The sequence below is a fragment of the Tenebrio molitor genome, chromosome 8 (assembly GCF_963966145.1).
Source record: "Tenebrio molitor chromosome 8, icTenMoli1.1, whole genome shotgun sequence".
Taxonomy (NCBI): Eukaryota; Metazoa; Arthropoda; class Insecta; order Coleoptera; family Tenebrionidae; genus Tenebrio; species Tenebrio molitor.
This window is the reverse complement of record NC_091053.1, coordinates 10315393-10334623: the sequence shown is the minus strand read 5'-3', so window position 1 is coordinate 10334623 and position 19231 is coordinate 10315393. Positions and strand designations below refer to the sequence as shown.

The window sequence follows — 19231 nt, the reverse complement described above, 5'->3', positions numbered from 1 at the left end:
ATACACAAGAGGGTTATCTGCATCTCTTATGTATCGTCTAGGCACTGGTAACCTAATATAATCGTCACGATAATTAATATGTTCTATTAGATCTAGATCAAAAATCATTTTCTTCTGTCACTTTAGAACGAGGAGTCAAAAATTATTTCAAGTTCGAACATAAGACTGGTTCCGTCGCGTCTTAAAATTTGACTTATAAAGCGAACGATAAGTGCCTACTTAATTTCGTACTTTTGTCTCTGAATAGGAATAAGTATCCTATCTTAAGAAAAAAGTTAAGATGGTATTGTACTTACTGACCATGAATACAGTTTTCACTTAAGACATTGTTAAATTCTCACTTAAGCACGAACTTGTCTCATAAATTGTTCCTGAATTCGACCCTTATACTTATAATTCATAAAGTAAGCAAATAATTTTGCAGAATTTAAGAAGATGCTAGTACTTAATGTAGCATTAGCATATGCTTAGAAAATTATAGAGAGATAAGTTTCAACTACATACTGTCTATATTCATAAAATACCTACTAAAATAGAGAAGTTGCCCACAAAAATAAGCATATATCCTTATAAAATCACAAGTCTGCTATTCATTAGACTTACACATCAATTGACTAAACTAGGCTATACTTGTCATACCAAAAAATCAATGAACTTATATGATGTAAGTATCTGCTCACAACGGCAAGCATCTGTTTATGAATATGGATTCAAACATATACTTTTACGTTGAACTGATACTTTTAACTAAATACCGATGCTTATAAGTATTTGCTCATAAGTAGATACTCATTTTTATGAATATCACCCATTGTTCCTTTCCTTTCATGAAGCCAAGAAATTATGTAGTGCCAAACACGCCAAAGTCATTATTTCAACTTTGACAGGATTTAAATGGATTGGGTTCAGCAAAACTCTAAACTTTATGACCAAAAGTTGGCCAGTGACAGCTCCGGGCTCTCAGGGGGTTTTTCGGGGCAGAGGGCGTGGGTTCGGATTTTAAAAAAATGGGCGCCAGGCAGCTATTGTCTTGAGCTGGTTGTTGCTTGTCCAGCTGCCGGGACAAGTGCTCAGTTCTTACTCGTCGGAGGGAGTGGAAAGCAAATTCGTTCTGAACGTTAATAATAAAATTAATTTATTCAGTGGTCACTCCAAGATTTTTCACAGAGCAAATTTCAATGATTCTGTACTGGTTCGCACGAATGCGACAATGGTTCGTTAGTAACTATTAAGTAAAAAAATGGAAAATGTGGAACCAGTACTTTCAGGTGGCCTTAATAATTATTTTGGTCGTAACCAGAAAAGCTTTTCCTTCACAGATGACCGGATCTTAAAATTAAACAATGGATTCTTCGACGAAATAAAAAGGTATTTGTTCCTTGATGAAAAAACTTTCGAACTTAAGCTTCCTTCTGATCAAGTTAAAATGAATTAGAATTAATGAAACCCAAGGTCAAGATCGGGGTAATACCTAGACGAAAATTAAAAATGATCCTAGTAAGAAAGTTTAAATTCGGTGAAGTTCCGAAACGTTAAATTTGACAATATTCCTAAATTGACATTGAAAATTGAATCTGAATGAAAAGGTTTTACAAAAAATTCTTACTATATGCGAAATATTAATAAATGATGAACATACAAGAAAATAGCAAACTATAGAAGCGGAAAATTCGAGGCTTTCTTAAATTTCACAATGCCGCAGTAAAAAATGGCGACTTATTTTTATGCCGGGTCTGTTGTCTCCTCGAATAGCGTCCTTTTGACTTGCGGTGTGACCTTGACGATATTCTTTTGTCCTTGGCGAAACGGTACTCAAGGAAACGACGCGTGGTCCTACGACCTTAACGAACGGCTTGCGGTCTGGCGATGACCACTCTACGGAACGATATCCCCAAAAAACTGTCGCCTCGCGAACGATGTGGCTCTCGACCACCCTAACGAACGATGTGGCGACGAATCACCCTAGGGAACGACCCCTAACGAATTGTCGTTAGTGTTGCGAAACTCAATTGATTCGGTAATTACCTTTCAGCGGAAAAGGGGGTTCTTGGCGCTAAATCGAAGTCCTTCCGGCACTCCTTTACTCAAAAATTTTCGGTACTCTAAAGTGGCGATCGGTGCTGGATCGATTTATCCAAACGGGATTGACTCTAAACTGGATCGAACCACCCCTAATACATGGTCTTAGTGAAATGAATCCAAAATTGAACGATAATTACCTCTATAAGGCGAGGGGTCACTCGACCACGAACTCTAAAAGGCGCTTCGCTGGCGTCGCTTCGACGGCTCTCGACGAAGTGTCCGACTTCCGCATTTTTAATCTCGGCACCGCAGTCCCATAAATCGCGAAAATCGTCGCGTGCGCGATTCTCGACCTTATTCAGTTGTGCGATAAGGCGTGCTGCGCTTGCGTGGTACTGCGCAATCAAAAATGTGCATTTCCGGTGGTACTACACGTGGGCGTGTCATGACAGGTGGACCGTCATGGCGTCGGTTTGTTTACCTCGAAATTATGCCGAGCGGGAGAATTCAGATTTTGGACGGTATTGTGTCGGTAAGTCGTGCACGTCTCTTCGATAGGTGGTTCTTCCAGAATTTGCTACAAAAATGATGTCCGCAGATGGTCCCGATGCGCTTGGGACTCGCCGAGATTCGACTACGCTTGCGACACCAGGCGCGGCATCACAGCGTAATCCCGACGTGTCCCCACAAAACGGACCACAAGCGAACGACGGTACTGAACTGGAAGAACCACGATATGGCTGACACCAGGACTCTCCGCTTCCGGAATGAGCGACGTAAAAACTTGAAGGCAGGGTGGGCGCGTCGCGTCACCAAATGCCGTGCGTTATCTGCTAGTTCCGGGTCTTCGAACAGCGATCTATTAGTCCCGCGAGCATAAGTAGGACCTCTTGGCCTCCTACTCCGGCCAATCGCCATTGTGGCGTTTTGTAACGCTACAACTTGTTGGCCAATATACCAAAAGAACTTTCAATCATTCATTCAATCGTGCTCTTGAGAGTCGATAATTGAATATTTTCTGTGAATATGATAATCCCCTTTTGGAATAAGGTTTCATGATTCGGTTAGTTATCGGAAATGCGTCATCTGCTACTATCACAAATGGAGGTTTTTTGTTTTTTTTTTTTTTAAATCTGCCATTCCCGTTTTTGCCATACGGCTTTTACGGTACCCTTTCGGTCGGCCGTTTTTCAATTCATTTTTCCTTTATCGTTTTCCATTATCCTTTCTTTTTAGGTGATGCGACGGGGCTCCAGGGCACTTTCCCCGGCCACCCACGCCCATTCCACCTCACATTCACAGACATACACAACAACATTTATACACCCATGGGCGCCTTTCCCGACGGGACTCGAACCCGTGCTGACCTCGCGATGGTGGCCGAAAGAGTTTTGATTCTTCCTTCCACCACCCTACCGTCAGCCCCGAGGAGACATACACACACATCCATGGCCCGGCGGAGGTTCCTTCCTTTGAAAAAATCCTCCCCCTTCGGTGGGATTCGAACCCACTAGCATCGGGACCGCGACCTCGGAGTACTTTCTCCGACAGCCATGCGGCCACCGAGCTGCCACAAATGGAAGTTTCATGACACGACCAGCTAGAACTTGATTAGGAGTTAAATTTAGGGAATTACAAGTTAGAGCTCTACTTAAATTACTTTCACGGAAAATGCCACCGTCGCTTATACGACCATTCACTCCTACATTATAATATGTCAATTTGTATGCCGCATCACACATGTCTAATAAATGGAGTGAGTGCCTTGTAGTTATAACAGTACGACCCCGCAGATATAGGTGGTCTAAACGTAATGTGCCTCCCGTCTAATGCGCCAATGCAGTTTGGGAAATTCCAAATTTCTTGAAAATCTTTGGCGATCCTTGACCATTCGCTACAAGAATCTGACGTCTACAAAAATTAAGTTTTAACTATTGTTAGTTGATTTTTTAGAGTAGAATATATTACTTCGCGCAAACTTCTGGGATGAATCTGGAGATATCGTGCCATTCATTGAATTTGTAATTAGAGTTGGCGCTGAACTGTCAACGCATGTCTAATTTTGAACTATCGCGGCAAACGTCTCATTTAATGACAATTGTAAAACACAAAATGGGGAATTAAGGATTCGAGGGATTAAGAAAAAATTACAATAGGTGCATTTTATTGTAGTCGAAAGTAATACGCAGTAGCGTAAACACAATAAAACAGTTTTCATTGAAATTCCATACCACAAATGTCATTTGTCAGTTTGTCAATTTGTCATACATATTTCGTATAATCGTATAGGTTATGTGAATGTTATTTTCTGTATTCTGAGCTGAAGAGTACATACGTCCATACCCTAGTCTATACATAAGCTAAGTGCTAACTAAAAAATGGAGCGGTTCGTTATTGCGTTGGTATTAATTGAACATGAAAAACGGAGAATTTTCCTATTACTAGAAGAAGACACATTAGATGCAGGTGTTGCGGAGCGAATAATTGACGTGTAAAAATGTTATAATTTTGTATAATTAATTTATTAACGAGTTGTCATCTTGTAGCTCAAGTAATGACAAGATTTATCGATGTGAAAATTATTATGAAACTGTAATTCCGAAACAAAGGCTGTCTACTTTTAAAAGCCACTTTCGAATGTCGCCTTCAACATTTGAAGCTATTTTACAACAAATTGCTATTTGTCCAGAAGTAAGAAAGAAAGACCAAAATATGCATGGCGGTAGAAGGCAAATTAATATAGAAAAAACCTTATTAATTGTTTTGTGGACATTGGCTACACCAGATTCATATAGATCTGTGGCAGATAGGTTTAATGTGACTGAATCCTCAGTTTAAATTCTATTATAAAAGCCATAAATAACAATCTAACCAAATATATATAAAGTGGCCTAAACAATATGAGAAACTGAGTGCAACAAGAATGTTTGCTAAATATGGATTACAATCGGTGCTAGGAGCAGTAGATGGGTGCCACATACCTATAAAGCGTCCACAAGAAAATGGCAATGACTACTTTAATAGGAAAAAGTTTTATTCAATAGTCCTGGGATATGTTCACGGAAATTAATGTTTATTGATGTTGACTGTAGCTGGCCAGGAAGCGTCCATGATGCATGGGTTTTTCGCATATCTGACATATACCAAGTGGGACATGAGCTTTGTGCACCGAATTATTATACAGGGTGTTTCTGAAATAAGTCCATTAATTTTAACTAGTAATAGAACTCATCAAAAGGAACAAATTTTCTCTCTGCCATTTTGGCGAAAAACGTTGCGTAGTGGCTTAAAAAAATAGGAAAGATTTTCCTAAAACTGTTCATAGCTCCAAAACTAAGCTACCTAAAAACGTGAAACAACCAGATTCTTACGAAGTGGATTTTTTGCTATACGGGTAGATTTATTTGAATTTCGATTTCGGCGTTAAAACACGTTTTCTGGATGAAAATGGATGTTTTTTTCATATTAGCGCTGATCTCAATTAGCCATTGCAGTATTTAGTGGCGTAGGGTTATTTTAGTGAAAAATCTCTCCATTTTTTTTTTTGGAATTAAACATCGTTTTTCGGCAAAATGGTAGATAGAAAAGTTGTTCCTTTTGACGAGTTCTATTACCAGTTAAAATTAATGTACTTATTTCTGTTACACGTTGTATGTCTTTCATGGCTTTTATGTCCATTCTAAAGAATAAGTACTACTTCTCTGAACACAAAATGGAAAATGCATATTGTATGTACAAGTCACTAAATAATTACTACCAACTAATCAGTCTGTAATTGTGTGGTAATAGTTGTATGGTAGCTCCAAGTGGTTAATCAGTCCTTTTTTGCAACAATAATTGCTTTACCACCTCCATGGTTTCTTTGTGATGTCTTTCAACTATTTCCTTCTTTTCCTCATCACGCAGCTTGACATTTTTTTTTTATATTCTTTCAGCCATTTCATCATTTCCCCTCTGGGTGTTTGTTTATTTTTTTCTTTATATTTTGTCCGGTTTCAGTTTTGTCATCCTCCACATTTTTCACTTTTTTCTGGTAATAACTGGCATTTTTTCACTTTTGCCACAAGCCACCGTAAATCAATAAATAACAACCGATACACACTAGAAAAACATAAATTTTTACCGTAATTTTTAGGTTAGATTAACTCATTTGTAAAAATGACAATCAGCGATAAAAGTCCCATGTGCCATGTGATCTGTGCGCAAGCCTACGCACTAAAACAGATATTGAAAACACCCACAGTTGCAAACAGGGATAAAGGGTCCCCTAAAATTTTAGTGCGTTTTTAAATACAATAATAATAAGTATAGTGGCAAACGGCTCTAAATCAGTAAAATCAAAAATTTGCTGAAGGAAAGGAGGAAGAGTCAGACGTCCTACCCCTCACCGGAGGGCGGTGTAATTGTCTAGCTTCCGTAGAAAGAGTCTTCCTTCCTCTTAATTTTCTCGACTCAATTATTCAATTTGGAGCAAACGTTCGAATACCGCCAACGAGGTGGAACGCCTAAATCACGCGACCCGGTGAGGAACCCGGAGTTTCAAGGATTTACCCGCATTTGTCCATGCCGGAAGAGGGAAGTCTTGTACATTTTGTTGAGTAGATCAGGTTAAATTTTGTTGTGTTTTTCCATGTCAAAATAGGGAAAGTCAGGTTATTTTGTCGAGTTTGACTAGGTCAGAACAGGGAAGATCACATTTCGTTAAGTTGTACTAGGTTAGAATTATGTTAAGTTAGTTTCCATTTTCCTTGTCTTGTACGACACCAACTTATGAATAAAACCTTTCCTCCACGAATTTTTGTGTGTCATTTCCCGAACTCCGGGCAGTCCTCACCATTTTCGGTCTCAGTCAGCGATACTCGTGGTTCCCATTGTAAACCGACTCGAAGCCCACGACCTGTTCGTTACACCCCTGAACAGTCCGGATTTGTTACCGGTAACAGGGTTGCCCAGTTTCGGGAGGTAATTTATAACGTAACAGTACTGTAGCAGACACAATATTCGGACACCCAATAAACCCAAACCAAATGCCCATAATTAGACCCACAATAGAAAGGGTCGGTTTGTGGTAAATCAATGGGAGATTGCAAACACGCTTAAGAATTTCTTAGGATGGACCGTATTATTAAATTCCAGGGGCAGTACAGTGTCTTTAAAAAAAACGTTTTACGACTGATGAAATTGCAAAAAAATATGGTCACACAATTTTACGCCTTCCTCCGTATCATTGCATCTTCAATGATATTTAATTTTCCAAAATTTGGGCATGAAACATTACAATTTTTAAGAAAAGGTATCGACCAAATAACCCCACAAAATTGAAAAAATTACTGTGGGCCATCTGCGTTGTGTTGAATAGAAACTACATCCGCTGGGTTTTCCCTAATTAGGATTTTTTCAAGTACGGTCCGTGCCGCAAACTTTCAACCGAACCCTCACAGTTTGGTGATTTATGGCTGTGGTTACTGCTTACTGTTAACATAATTGTGGGTACTTTGCTTAGGTTTATTGGGTGTCCGAATATTGTGTCTGCTACAGTACTTGTCAGCATTTTCGTCATCTTCTGAGCCGAAACGAAAAGAAATTGGAGCCGATTGGGCTTTAAATTTCATAATAAAATGAAAAATGTCACGCGATTCTTATAATCATGTTCGCGAAACAGTTAATGGTAACAGAGGCGTCTCTGTACTTGCCAGCTATTATAAAGCACAAGCGGCAAAAATGCGGTGCTACCCACCAGAATCTGCAACATGTATAACTGAAACGACCGCGGTAGTTTCATTGCAGGCTCTATTGGATCATACTACATGTCGTTTACTCATAGCACAAACTGACATCATAAAATCATTTCATGAATCAATAACCGAAAATATTACATTCTATTTCAAGTGGGGGTACGTTGGCTCTTCGTCTGAGCAGTACAAACAAATTTTTCTGAAATTGACAGTTCTGACGCAAACATTTTGTTGACATCTATTGTTCTGTTCAAAATAATATCGTTTTGCAATGAATCTAACGAGGAAATACTAATTTGGAGCAATCCGACGCCTTCATCTACACGTTACTGCAAACCTTTACGTTTACAATTCATTGAAGAAACAGTGCAATCGACACTTGCAGAAAAATAATGCCTAGAGAAACAAATTTCGGCTTTTACTTCCTTCAGTACAGTGCTTCATAATGACAGAAATATTGCAGTTCATTATTAATTATGTTTGACAATGATAGACGTGAAGGTTAGAAATGCGAAAACAGGGACGAAATCAGCCCAAAGATGTAATGTATGTCAATTAACCTCTAAAGATTTTAACAACCTGAAATTAGTTTGTAACAAACCGTATTCCTGAGAATTTGAATTTTGGAATAGCATCTTAGCACACGTGGATAAGGTTCATGGAATGGATGTTGCAGTTAGCTCATAAACAAGATGAGGATTACAATGGTAATTGGCAGGTTCGTTCAGACGAAGATAAAAAAAAGTATCACCTCGTAAATCAAAAATTCAACAAGAATGTGACAGAATAACCCAATTTAATGTGGGTGCCATTGACAGATGCAGTGAAAAGTGCTTTTGGTTTCGGCAAAATTGCGCGATATTACCCCACACTGATTCAATGCTGAAGTTGTTGGAATTTTTTTTCAAAAATCTTGAACACATTTTAAGCAAGTATCAATTTCGAGAAGACAGAATCTTCAATGTTGATGAATCTGGTATAACTACAGTCCAGAAAAAGTCCGGAAAAGTATATGTCAAAAATGGACAAAAACAAGTTGGAGTGGCAATATCAGCCGAACGAGGACAGACCATCACCATCTTATGTGCTGTCAGTGCAGCTCAGGATTCAGAGCTCCTGGAATATTTCCATTCAACCCTAGTAAATTTACGGAGGAAGCTTTTGCACCATCTAAGGATTTTCGAGAACTTGTTTAGGATGCTGAACCAGGAGAAGGCGAGCATAGTTTCAATCTGGCGTCTTCTCAGGTACCGTCAATATCCGCAGCTATTCCTAAACCAACATTTGCAGCTAGTCTTGAACCAACACCATCAACATTCGCAGTTACTTTTGAAAAAACACCATCAATAGCCGCACCTATTCCTAAGAAACAGTTAAGACGTCGAGCAAAAGAAAAAATGTCAGCAAAGAAGCAACAATCAGAAATCAGGGGGTCAATTCTTGACGGTTTGTAACATTGCGAATTTTTCTTAAATCCAATTCTTGACTATTCGTTTTTTTGCGAGCGGAATTATAAGTGGTGTAAAATTACGATTATGACAAAATATCAACATTCAAGTGAAAATTGGTAAAAATGGATGATTAAATTAATGTTTTAGCAATCCGAAATTTGGAAAATGCCGAATTACGAAATGATTCTATTAACGCGACACATCCAGAAGATCCTTTTGTTCAAAGAAATGAAAGACAGGATTTAAGCCATTATTTAATAAATGGTTTAGAACCTTACTTCCACAGAAAAGGGCAACTGATTTTGATTTAAGGTTGAAGGTTAGTCTGAAATTATTCGCAGTGAATAATTGCATAAATTGATATCCTTTCATAAATATTTTTTTCTAAAGTGTTGGCAGCTTTACAATTTTTCGCTGATGGGGCTTACCAGAATGATGTTGCTTTAAATAAATATATACAGTCAAATTCGTATATAGCGACTTCGGGTTTAACGACATTCCGGATATAACGACGTAGTGTAACGACATTTGGTTGGTTCTTATGTTAATCTTATGAACGTGCCTTCTGGGTATAGCGTCGTCCGTTATAACGTCCAGTCGCTTACAACGACGATAATTTGTTGAATTAGGTCCGTATATAATGACGGAAACCAAGAAATTGAAAAAATAATTACTTCTCAGAAGTAGTAAACACACGTTGGCACATTTTGTTAGGTTTTTTTCGATATCACTGTTTAGTCTGTAGATGCATTTGCTAGAGTGTAGAGTGCAATAGTATATTATACACCAAAGTGAAGAAGTTCATGATTATAGCCAGAGCGCCAAGATTAGAGCCCGAGTCGTGCCGAGGGTTCTAAGGCGCGAAGGCTATAAGGGACTTCTTCACCGTGGTTTATATACTATTTTTTCCACTACTAGATACGTTAAAACTAGGGATGGGACATCGAACACAAACATCGATGTTCAATATCGGTGTTGACATCGGTAGCGACCTTCGATGGGTAGGAAACATCGAACAAAAAACATCGATATTTTGAAACATCGATGGTATTAAAAATGGGGGCGAAAATAGTCATTTGAACATATTAAATTAATAAGTTGATAAAAATCATGTTTATTCACTGTTTAAAGTACAAAACTAAAATATCAAAAAATTAAAATTAGGTAGGTATCCAACTAGAATTACGAAAATTATAGATTCCAAAAACTTTTATCAATAGATTGCAAAAATAATAACATTGACAACAAGAAGTGTTTCACTTCTGTTCTGTTCACTTTCAACTCAGACTCAGAATCAGAGAGACTCAGAATGAAACGCAAAAGCAAATGCGATGGCAGCGCCGCAGCGGAAAGTGGAAACTGATCAACCGACCCCGATCTGCGAAGTCAGGGCCAAATATACACGTGGACTTCCCAGAAGGGCCGTTTACGTCATCTCTTGGAAACTGTATTCCTGTTTTTTTTTTTTGTCGATGTTCGATGTTTTATTACGAACATCGATAAAATATTGACGTTTGAAAAAGAATACCATCGATGTCAAAATATCGAAGATTGAAATCAAAACATCGAAGTTCGGCTAACATCGATGTATATCGCCCATCCCTATTCTTTACCGTCTTTTTTATGTCATATAACTCCCGGTTGCGAAAATCTGATATCTTCTGTGTTATGAAAGTAAGAACGAAAATAAAACTGGACTACGCCAATGCACTCGATTTTGGGTCGCCCTTCCCCTACATCTAGCGCATCTCGGTAGCCACGCCTGTGTACCTCTCGTTGAAATGCACTCTACCACTACCTGGAAGGATTAGAGTAAGCCTCTGCCTTCCAACTGTGAAGGGCATCACTAGTCATAAATCATGTTTCAGCAACCAACGGAGGATCGTCTTAGTATGTTTGATTGCCTATTTTCCCATTTATTTTTTGTAAATATCAAAAAAAAAAATTACAGTAAACAAAAAAAGAAAGTGCCACGGACCTCCGTACTTTAATTATTATCTATCAAATGAGTGCTTACTTACCTTGAAAAAACGTTCCACTGCAAGAAAATCCAAAAAAAAAAAAAGATTTCGCGTTTTTATTTAATTACAAATAAGTTGTTATTCCTACTTAAAAAATAAAATGTCACCGACCGCCGTTTAGGTGTCTACTAACCAACCAAACGACGAGCATTGCTGCAAAGTTGATTTTGTCGATAAAAGAGTAGAGTATTTCGCAATCCGAAAGCCCATAGGGCAAATAAAGCATTACTTACGGTAGACAAAATCCGAAAAAATAACTCCATTTTTTTGGTATAGGCGCTACGTGAGAGGTTGTGGAGCCTTAAAGGGCGGCAATTTCGAAAACTTGCATCATACTGAGAAAATCCGCAGGACCCTGTTCTAAATTTCCCGGTACACTCGTGGGGTTCCATCATAAAAATGAACTCTAAATTTGACTATAATACAAAGAAAGATTGCAAGGCCACTTTAGACAGTTCTGAGATACCTAAATTGTCAAATCTTAAAGAATTAAAGGTGTCAGTTTTTAGCATCTGTAAATGTTATAAACAAGATTTATTCTAAATCATCACAAGAATTTGGACAATGAAATAACTACAACTTTTCAGATCATTAAACGCGAGTAAATGTTTATTATTCGCAATCAGTTAAAGGTATATAGTAATTTAACGTGCTATCTATGTAAAGGTGAACACGCTACCTATTAATGTTCTTAATTGCTAAGCTTATACAGGGTGGTCCAACACTTACCATTTTTGCGATTACACGTTTAATAATTGTCTAAAAATTCTCAAACTCGGTAGGCACAATCTACAATTAATATTCTATGATTGAGCATGATCAATTTTTTTCAATTAAATTTTTGTGATGGAGCTAACTTTATAGCGATTTAATATCAAATTGGTCCAAATATTGAAAGCTTTTTTTTGCTCTACTAGTTACAGAACTCCTCACCTTTTTGATTGATCTACTTCCGACTTTGAATTATAATTAGGTAATAGTGAAAATTGCGATCAAATATCAAGTTAAAGAAAGTTGGAATCCAAGACCGTTTATGGTAGAGCTGAATAGGACAGCTCGTAATGTGATGGCCCCCCAATAAATCTTTTTGACGCGGGGCTGTCGGCTCCCCCGAAACCATTTTTCAGGTCAGTACTGGTGAAATTCCAGTTTATGATAGAAACGATTCGCAGCAAGTAAAGGATTTTTCTTTAAATGAAAAATAGATATTTTAGAAAACTGAATATTGAATAATTTCAACTTCATTACGTAATTTATTTGAAAATTTCTTCAGAATGTTTGCCGAAATTGCTAGGCGTAAAATAGTCGAGTTCGGCCCTGACAGGGTAAGTACCTGCAGTTTGGCGATGGGGTATTGTAAATCTTACTTCTGGTTTGGTTTGTGATTAGGCGCTTAGTGTAACTGCGTCATAAATTTCTGTCAGTTGTGCGGCACCTTCTTTAATTGCAAATAAATCGACAATGTGATGCGTTTTAATTTTTTTTATTTTCAGATTTCTGTTTTCTGTATTAGTTTGAACCTATTTATATTAAAAAAAAAAATTTGAATGCCCTCACATTTTGCGTTGAACATTGGCGGCATCTTTGACCAATCCCTATGTTATTATTTGTCATTTGTTTCTCCACCTAACTTAATTTGGTTATTACACTGTAACGCAATGCATTTTGATAGCTTCTCGCTTGGTGCTCGTCATTTGTTTCAAAAGTTAGTGTTATTTTTTTTATGCAAGGTTATACTTGTGATACATTGTTGTTTTCAGAATAAAAATCTCTATCAGAATTCCTGACTGACCAAAAGTTGACCAGTGACAGCTCCGGGCTCTCAGGGGGTTTTTCGGGGCAGAGGGCGTGAGTAAGGAAATGGGCGCCAGGCAGCTTTTGTGAGCTGGTTGTTAAGCTTGTCCAACTGCCGGGACAAGTGCTCAGTATTCTCTTAAGCTTGTTTGACACGATGCTAAATTTCGTAGTAAATTTATTAGAAAATGAGAGAGACCCTCGACAGGACCAATGAACGATCAGGATCATAGTCTGTCTTTGTCAGATCCTGATCGTTCATTGGTCCTCCCTCATTTACTAGTAAATTTTCTCAAAAATTTAGTATCGTGTCAAACAAGCTTTATACGTCGGAGACAAGACAAATGAAAAATCTAATTCCTTGGGAATTAAATAACTTGTTTATTCAGCTTTTTGGCCAACAGTAATTTTAAATAAGAAGTGCTCACTAATGTGTGCACTGGTTCATGGAATTGGCAAACGTTTTTCTAAGTAATTTTGTTCAAGAGGAATTTTTGAACCAGTTCACATCAATGGTCTTATTAAATACGCTTATTCTGGTCTTACTAAGAAAGCTTTCCCTTACAGGTGACCTTGTAACTTATCTAATGATGCTGTTGTGAATGAACTTAAATCTAATACAATCTTTCCGATGTAATGAAGAAAACAATGTGTTACATGTGTGAAATGAAAAAGGAATGCAGTCTTCTGCTTTATAAATTTACAGCGTTAAATTAACCTTGATTCAATGATTAATAATGTCTGGCAGTGACCTTGACATTAATGTTTTATGAAAAAATCATAAAAAAGCGGTCGGAAGAATTCCGAAAATTTTAACTTGAAAATATGAAATTTGCAAACTTTTTGAAAGTAGAAGAACTGCTAAATGAGACTGAAACGCAAAATGTGAAATGAAATTTGTGAAATCTTATTAAGGTTTCGAAATATTTGAACTACAAAATTTTTCAATTATGAGAAGGTTCTAAATGATGAGAAGCGGGAAATTTGAGGCGCAAATTCTTATGATTCCGCAATAAAAATGTGGCGACTTATCTTATGCCGGTAACGTGGTGTGTCCTCGATTGCGTCCTTTTGGCTTGCGGTACGGTACTGTTCCTTTTTTGGCGTCACGGCGTGACCTTGACGATACTCTTTAGTCCTGAGCCGGCAATGAAACGATGATATTGGCGGACGATAAACTGCTTGGCGAAAAATGATTGGTCTGGCGATGACCACCCTAACGAACGATATCCAACGTTGATCGCCCCTACGAACGACATCCAAAGGAACGATAACTGGGCGACGACCCTAATGAACAACGACTGGTCTGGCTGACCCTAAAGAACAACCCCTAACGAATTGTCGTTAGTGTTGCGAAACTCAATCGATTCGGTAATTACCTTTCCGCTGAAAGGGGTTGCTTCACGATAAATCGAAGGAGGACTTTCCGGTACTCCATCGCGGTACGGTAATGGTAATCTGGCTCGAACTACCCCTAATAGACGAAAGTTAGTGAAGTGAATTCGCTAATGAACGATAATTACCTCTATCTCGCTAGATGACGAGGGGTTTCTCGACCACGGTAAACGGTAATCGGCAGCGGTACGATACGATAATTTTCGGGCTCCTCGACGGCCCCGAAGGCTGGCAGCGCCGGACGATAAGCGCCATGGCGTTCGGCAATCCACCCACAGGGATGATTGCGGATCCCGAACGCCACGCACGTGATTCGCAGCTCGCGACTTGCGGCACAGCCGCCCGCTCGGCAGTCGCCGACCGAGTCCCCTAATTTCCGCTCGCGATGGGTTTTTTTTTGGTTACCCCCGACTCTAGGAGATCAACACGAAAGATCTGGACCTTATTCCGTTGGGCGATAAGGCGTCCCGGTAATTGTACGGACCGCGCATCCCGATGACTACTTCCGGCGGTACTACACTTGCGCGCTAATTGACAGATGGTCGATTATGGCGCCGGTTTGTTTACATTGGACGTTCACCGATCGGAAAATTCAGATGTTGAAGCGGTAATGTGTCGGTGAGTCCACGCGTAATTCACGAAAGATGTTGACGGCTATTTCCCGCAGGATCTCGAAAGGTTGAACACACAAGGATGAAGGAAGAAGGTTGGGGAAAAGAAGAGAAGAAGATAACTTTCCGGCAAGTCACGGGGACAAAAGGGAATCGGAACTAACTTTGCCGTACGGTTACCCGAGCTGAGAAGAAGAAGAAAAGGGATCGAAGGAAAAGGAAAGGAGAAAGAATAAAAAAGCGAACGATAAACAGATAGGCCGCAGCTAGACAGCCTAGAGGCGTGAGGCCACCTCAGCCTAAAATTTAGGGGCTAACATGTGTTATTCCAGCCACCCCAAAACTGGCTGGCACAAAGACTCTACAAAGGAAGCTCTAAATGAAACGCGAAAGAAACAAACGAAAACCGAAAGTGAAACTGAAAGTGAACCGATAAACAAAAAATGAACCCTGACCCGATAAACTGAAAATGAATTGATTGACGGCACAAACAAACTGAATGATTTCGAAATGAGCGTCCCGAAAAAGGTTACGGCAGGGTGGGCGCGTCGCGACGTCAAATGCCATGCGTTGTCTTGCTTGTTCCTGATTTTCGAACAGCGATCTTATTGTCCCGCGAGCATAAGTAGGACCTCTTGGCCTCCTATCCCGGCCAAAACGAATAGTGGCACTTTGACCTGCTACAAAGTATGTGTTCCCATTTGAAAAAAAATTTTTTACAGTTTAACCTTGAAGCCCTTAGGGCTATACGTGAATCTAGTAGGCCATCTTGTAGCCTATTCACAACCATTTAATTTGGTGTATATATACAGGGCAAGTCACATAAGGCTTATTTCTGAATTTATTTTGTACGCAACCAAAAATACTAATGACGCAGACCACTTGATACCGTTTATAATGTGAGTTAATTTAGTAATCAACGTAGGTATGTAATTTGGCTAAAAATATCAAAATGACGTTTTCCTGTTCTGAGTAATGAAATAAAAAATTAAGTTCATCAACTGTCATTTTGACATTTTCAGCCAAATTACATTACCTACGTTGATTACTAAATTAAATCACATCAATAAACTGTATCAAGTGGTCAGCGTCATTAGTATTTTTGGTTGCGTACAAAATAATGCCCGTTTGCGCAGTCGTACTAAGCAATGCTGAAGTATTGGAATCACAGTGTTATCCAATACTTAAGCATTGCTTAGTACGACGGCGACCGTGCAAACGGGCATAAGAGTCTTAAATTGTGTGTAAACTGCCCTCTCAAAAACATTCAAGTTACAAATTATAAATCAAAATATTCTTGTAGAAAGTGCAAGGTGCTTCATCATATTATCTTGCACTAAGATACCGAACAAGTACCTAGTTAATGAAGAAGTACCTACTGAAGTAGACACAATAAGTAGTAACCATGCTCTTTGCGCAATAAATCAGTTTGTTTTTCTGCCTACAGCCATTACGCTTATCAAAATGGATGCTAGATCACAATCCAATTATATCACAACATATGGCCACTAAACTCGATGTTAATCTACTTAAAACAAATCTAACCGTTGGTGGAATAAATCGAACTGTTTTAACAATGATGCAGATAACTTAAAGATCATTACGTACAATCTAAACCTCAACAAACGTTTTAATTGTTCAGTTTAGGTTAGAAATAACTTCTATTATTGATTTAAGGTGAACTACATATTGTACCGTGCGATCAACAATTATTTAGATCAAAGAAGCCATTGAAATCTCGGCCATTATGTCGATGGGCATAGAAGTATTTCTGGTTGCATATACCCGTTACAATTTAAATTTCGAAATTTTTGCCGAAACTCGGCCAAACAGGCAACAGCCCTGTATGTCCATTCTTCGTTATTGAAAACACCATCACGAAAGTACTATTAATCTTTTATATCCTGAAGTAATCAAGTAAAAACTATTTTTGCGTTAAAATTTGATTCATAGTGACAGTTGTTTGACGTTTATTAGCTGAGTTAGCAAAGATACGAAAAATCTGACACCGTCAACGTCATAACCGCCCCTTATCTAAGTATTTGTTGATCGCTCCGTATAAGCTGTTATATTTTGTCAGTAGTTTTAGTTAGACCGAGAGGTCTCCAACAGGGGTGGCATGTTAACTTTAGGGTCAGGTACTCGCACCTCCACTTTTGCCCTTACACAGGGATGGTACCTGCACCCTCTCAGAAGAAACAGAATTACTGTAGCTTTCAAAACAAGACAAAGTAACTTGCACCAATAACGATTCAATATACAATTTGTTAGGTTACAAGAAATGTTCATTCCGCACACACACAAAACAGTTAGGTAAATGTTTCCTATTCTTGAAAATCAAATTGTGGTATCTTACATTACATAAATGCAGGGTAGTTTCTTACACACACTGCAAATGACATCTCAAATAATTCACCAATTGTCAATGTGCTTCAATATTTACTACAAAAATGACCTGCGATAATTAGATACATATCCACTTGCTGAACATGTTTATCACATTTTGAGAAAGCCACAATTAGACACTTAGAAACTTACCGTTCATTGGTGGGTTGCTAATTGTTTCAGGTGTTCTCTAGTGACTTCCAAAGCTGATGTCTCCTTTTGTTGGTATCAAAATACGAAATCCGGGAATGATGTCTCATCTCTAAAAAACCACAAACAACGGTCTGTTGATCGGCACAGTTCATTCTGTAAAATACAACACAATAAATAATACCCACGTTCCTGAAACTTCGATTTTGCAAAAAGTTAACATAACCTAAAAATGGCGCTACACGCTTTACATTCGCAGTCAGTAAATCTTAACCGTGCATGTGGCCGACTGTTACAGCTATAATGAAAAATAAAATCAATAACAAAATGCAAAGAAAAACTTACAATTTCAATTGCCTCACTTTCAGTGTTTAAACTTGAACACCATGAACACCAAACCCACAGACTAAAGATATATATTGGGTATATAGACAGCCCACTCCTGCCAATAACAACGTAAGTGGGTTTAGTTCTACCTTCGATCGCTTTTCGCGAGGTCGCTAGCGTCGCCAAGGTTCTGTAAAATCGCGCCAAATTTGATCTTTGTTTGAATGTCTGTTTTGTATGCAAATCTACAGTTTTACTCCGATTGTGATGAAATTTTGCACACTTGACCTTCAAAACAAGGGGAAAATTACTTTAAGCTGCGAGTAAAAGCTAGTATCAAAATAAAATAAAGAAAACAAAGAAATGTAGACAATAATTAGTATTGTTATAAAACCGTATTACAAATACAAGATACATAATACAATTAATATAAAAATATCGGTCTCGTTGGTACACATTTTAAATCGGATTCACCTCTACTTCAATCCGTCAGTTGAACGGCAATAGACAGGTCGGGACTCGGATAATGGTCAGTTGGGACTATCTGGAGATTTGGATTGTTCATCGAAGTGTATATCACAAACCCGATAATATTTTTGCAGCCAGAATTTTAACCATCAGCTCTTCTCTGGCGATGGCAACTGCAACGCACCATTTTCTATACATTTATAACAAAGAAAATTTGCAGCTCTTATTACACATATTATTTAGTTGTTTTATATCACAACTATGATTTTAACCTCACAATTTACCAAATGTGTAACTAACAACTCACACCTCTCCCCACAACTCAAGTCCAAATATGGTAAAGGTAACTGTAATTTTTACCGACACTAGCGCCACTGCAGCCTTTACGAACGGAGGTTAAACTAATCTCAACTTTACTTAAAATAGTGAGAGTGCACACCCCCTGACCAAACCCACACCAAACCAAAACAAAACGCACATGTACTGTCTCAATCGCAAGCATTAAATCTTGGGGTTGGGGTGCGTTCATGAAACACTACCCGAGTAGAGTTCGAGTTGGGTTAATATGGCGTGAAGTAGACTACGGGTCGACACATACAGTGTGGAATAAAATGATTTACATCTAATTACCTTTGGAATTTTTGCACATGTAAATTTTCCTGTACCGCTCCACTTTTTTTTTGAAGTGCCGAACTATTAGTTCTGTCAATAAATGTCATCAATCGAATTGACAATTGTTACAATTTACTAAATTGAATTAACAAACGTTGGTGGCCACTTTCAACACTAGCTGTGACTTGCTTTTGGTAGCTCCTTTTTAATTTCAATCTCTACTTTGCATTCATATCATCCCTTCGCAATAAATCACATTT

The 19231-nt window shown here is 38.4% G+C and overlaps 5 long non-coding RNA genes across 6 annotated transcripts in view; 1 reads left to right on the top strand and 4 right to left on the bottom strand.

Moving 5' to 3' along the window:
* Positions 1–17968, bottom strand: part of LOC138136871 (uncharacterized) — a 33794-nt gene extending 15826 nt beyond the window's left edge. Inside the window, exons 1-2 of one of the 2 annotated variants that reach the window (XR_011161464.1) lie at positions 17910–17968; positions 17568–17720 (exon numbers count right to left, since the gene is read on the bottom strand). This is a non-coding gene — a long non-coding RNA (uncharacterized lncRNA). Of the gene's footprint in view, positions 1–17338; positions 17721–17909 lie in introns of those variants that run through there. The other variant, XR_011161463.1, reaches the window with a different exon arrangement.
* LOC138136678 (uncharacterized) lies at positions 1119–2440 on the bottom strand. Its single transcript, XR_011161388.1, has 2 exons — positions 2026–2440; positions 1119–1976 (listed from the first exon to the last, which is right to left on the bottom strand). It is a non-coding gene; the product is annotated as an uncharacterized lncRNA (long non-coding RNA).
* On the top strand, positions 2450–2778 carry LOC138136681 (uncharacterized). Its single transcript, XR_011161390.1, has 2 exons — positions 2450–2554; positions 2621–2778. It is a non-coding gene; the product is annotated as an uncharacterized lncRNA (long non-coding RNA).
* On the bottom strand, positions 13381–15439 carry LOC138136680 (uncharacterized). Its single transcript, XR_011161389.1, has 3 exons — positions 14547–15439; positions 14403–14497; positions 13381–14353 (listed from the first exon to the last, which is right to left on the bottom strand). It is a non-coding gene; the product is annotated as an uncharacterized lncRNA (long non-coding RNA).
* Positions 17969–18255: 287 nt separating the features above from the next.
* LOC138136878 (uncharacterized) lies at positions 18256–18801 on the bottom strand. The gene is made up of 2 exons (XR_011161470.1): positions 18590–18801; positions 18256–18532 (listed from the first exon to the last, which is right to left on the bottom strand). It is a non-coding gene; the product is annotated as an uncharacterized lncRNA (long non-coding RNA).
* Between the last annotated feature and the right edge of the window lie 430 nt (positions 18802–19231).